Source organism: Entelurus aequoreus, linkage group LG22, assembly GCF_033978785.1.
Source record: "Entelurus aequoreus isolate RoL-2023_Sb linkage group LG22, RoL_Eaeq_v1.1, whole genome shotgun sequence".
In the NCBI taxonomy this organism is placed as follows: Eukaryota; Metazoa; Chordata; class Actinopteri; order Syngnathiformes; family Syngnathidae; genus Entelurus; species Entelurus aequoreus.
In genome coordinates this window covers 26,851,235-26,854,616 of record NC_084752.1, presented here as the reverse complement: position 1 = coordinate 26,854,616, position 3,382 = coordinate 26,851,235, and the positions used below count along the sequence as shown (strand labels likewise).

The 3,382-nt window shown below is 36.7% G+C and overlaps 1 non-coding gene across 1 annotated transcript; it reads left to right on the top strand.

Annotated features, from left to right (window-relative positions):
* The first annotated feature begins 535 nt into the window (after positions 1–535).
* LOC133640022 (small nucleolar RNA U3) lies at positions 536–747 on the top strand. The gene has a single exon (XR_009823939.1). It is a non-coding gene; the product is annotated as a small nucleolar RNA U3 (small nucleolar RNA).
* Positions 748–3,382: the final 2,635 nt, after the last annotated feature.

The window sequence follows — 3,382 nt, the reverse complement described above, 5'->3', positions numbered from 1 at the left end:
CCGTAATACGCCGATAGGGAGAAGTTTTTATTTACACGATGAGTCGGGTGTGTTTTGACCTCCGCCGAACCCCGAGGGTTCGACCGAACCCAGGTTAAGAACCACTGGTCTAGTCTTTTACGTGAATGAGCTAAATAATATTATTTGGTATTTTATGGTAATGTGTTAATAATTTCACACATAAGTCGCTCCTGAGTATAAGAAAAAAATTGCAACTTATAGTCCGAAAAATACGGTAGTTGTATCTACTTTCTTGACTGTTGGTTGATAAGGTGTTACTCCTCAGCATCCTCAGATTAAAATGAGTAGATGTGCTTTCGAATGAACACATTTTCAACTAGAGCTGCACCAAATGCGATTTTTGGGTAGAGAGAAGTCTGTGCTTCTCTGCTTAGGCCGCTGCCACCCTGACCCAACTTTAGATAAGCAGAAGAAGATGGATTGATGGCTGGACATATCTGCCAACATGAGTACATCCTCTGAGTGAAAATAGTAGTCTTGTAGATGACTTCCTGTTAGAAATTGTTTGAAATTTAAGACTGTACTATCAGGGATCATTTCTAAAGTTATTACTTTGAGAAATGTGTTTGTAAAGTATAAGGTCTTGCTAACCGTGATGATGAGATGAAATATTTCTTTCTGAACATGAAGCTAACAGAATAATGATTCTGTCATGTGTTCTTTGTCATTGATGATTGTTCTTGTTTCTTAATGAGGCTTTGATGGAAGGAATATGTTCAGAGTGGTTAACTTCATGTTTAATAAGACCGTAGTCAATAATGTAATGGCTTGTTGCTATGTTTGCTCTGTTTAATGTTGGCTGCTAAGGTGTTACTTTTATTAAAGCATTCTCAGGGGGGAATGAGTAGACTAGTCTTCTAATGAATGGTGGCAACTAATCCGACAAACACCCACACATGTTAGAACGTGTATGTTAAGAAAGAAAAAATTAAAACCGATGCCTTTTGTGTTTTGGCTAATTCCCATAATCCTTTGCGTCCTACCCACCAAATAGTAAACTAAAGCGAGAAGATACTCGGCTAAAATCTGTTGACATTTTGAAGGTGCTATGGTGTTGCCTGTGAATGGATACCATTAGTTCTTGGTTAAATTGATTGTGTCACCTTAAAACCATTTTTTTGTCATAAAGAAATACAATCATGTGTGCTTACGGACGGTATCCCTGCAGACTGTATTGATCTACATTGATATATAATGTAGGAACCAGAAATATTAATAACAGAAAGAAACAACCCTTTTGTGTGAATGAGTGTGAATGAGTGTACATGGGGGAGGGAGTTTTTTTGGGTTGGTGCACTAATTGTAAGTGTATCTTGTATTTTTTATGTTGATTTAATAAAAAATAAATTATTTCTTATTTATTATTTTTTTAATTTCTTGTGCGGCCCTGTACCAATCAATCCACGGACCGGTACTGGGTGGTTGGGGACCACTGGTATATAGCACATTTTAAATATATATATTCACTCTATTCGTGGGCATTACTCAGATAAAATGAGTTTAGTTGTATTTTAGTTGCGTTATCATAGTAAACACTCCATAAGGTGGTGCCATATCCCCATACTTTGACAGTAATGTCACTATGTAGAATTTTCTCTTACCTAAATAAAATTGAAGCCAAAGAGCATTTTGACAGTAAAAACAAAAAATAGACACAAAAAGTCAAGGGTAAAATGTGTATAAAAATATAATTAAAACAAGAATTAAAATAAGGACATAATAAAAGTGTGAATTTCAAAAGTGTACTACCCTACCTGGTGTGTCTACGCTTGAACTACTTTACTTGTCCTCATCAGAACAATGAACCAGAAGAGTGAAACCAAAATTTGCTTAGTTTTTGATGACTCAGGCTCATGGTTTCGTACAGTCGGGTTGCACGCATGCATGGGCAATTGTTGACGCACATTAAAAAAAAAAGGCTCCCAAAAGAATGGCCTGCAACTACGAATCGGTTCTCATTGTTCAAGTTGGGGACGGCGTGGCGCAGTTGGGAGAGTGGTCGTGCCAGCAACCTGAGGGTTTCTGGTTCAATCCCCACCTTCTACCAACCTCGTCACGTCCGTTGTGTCCTTGAGCAAGAAACTTCACCCTTGCTCTTGATGGGTCTTGGTTAGCGCCTAGCATGGCAGCTCCCGCCATCAGTGTGTGAATGTGTGTGTGTGATTGGGTGAATTTGGAAATACTGTCAAAGTGCTTTGAGTACATTGAAGGTAGAAAAGCGTGATACGAGTATAACCCATTTACCATCTATTTACTTAATAGAACCAGTCAAAAAACTTGATTCATTCCTGAATGTCACTCCTCTACTAATACTATTGTTAATCTTGACTCACATCTTCCTCTAATGTAAACGTTCTGTTAGCTTCTCCCATGTTTATAATTATATGTCATCAATATGGTTTCTCTTGTCTTGGCAACATTGTTTGGCTTCCTTATCATTGTAAATATAGGTTTTTTTTAGGATATTTGGAGTAGATCTCTGGGCCTTATATTTCCAGTGTACCCCTTAATTTCAATAACATAGATATTCACTACCGTTCAAAAGTTTGGGGTCACATTGAAAAGTCCTTATTTTTGAAGGAAAAGCACTGTACTTTTCAATGAAGATAACTTTAAGCTAGTCTTAACTTTAAAGAAATACACTCTATACATTGCTAATGTGGTAAATGACTATTCTAGCTGCAAATGCCTGGTTTTTGGTGCAATATCTACATAGGTGTATAGAGGCCCATTTCCAGCAAATATCACTCCAGTGTTCTAATGGTACAATGTGTTTGCTCATTGGCTCAGAAGGCTAATTGATGATTAGAAAACCCTTGTGCAATCATGTTCACACATCTGAAAACAGCTTCGCTCGTTACAGAAGCTACAAAACTGACCTCCCTTTGAGCAGATTGAGTTTCTGGAGCATCACATTTGTGGGGTCAATTAAACGCTCAAAATGGCCAGAAAAAGAGAACTTTCATCTGAAACTCGACAGTCTATTCTTGTTCTTAGAAATGAAGGCTATTCCACAAAGTTGTTTGGGTGACCCCAAACTTTTGAACGGTAGTGTATATATTATGAACCTGAAAAAAATTAGATAAAGAAATACATGTTAGCTGACTATTACTAAGGAGTTACTAAAACACATCTACTAAGTCAATTTATCTGCATGTTAATATTATTAGATATACTAACATCTATGGTGTTGTGTTTCAATTTTGACCCATTTTTATTTAAAAAGAAAGGCAAAAAATGTAGCAAGTCACAACACAAAATAGAGATTTTAACCCAAAATATAATATATATAATGTTTTTAATGCTGTACTTCCTTGGACTACTGGACATGTATTGCCAGAATGAGCATTTTCCTTGGAGA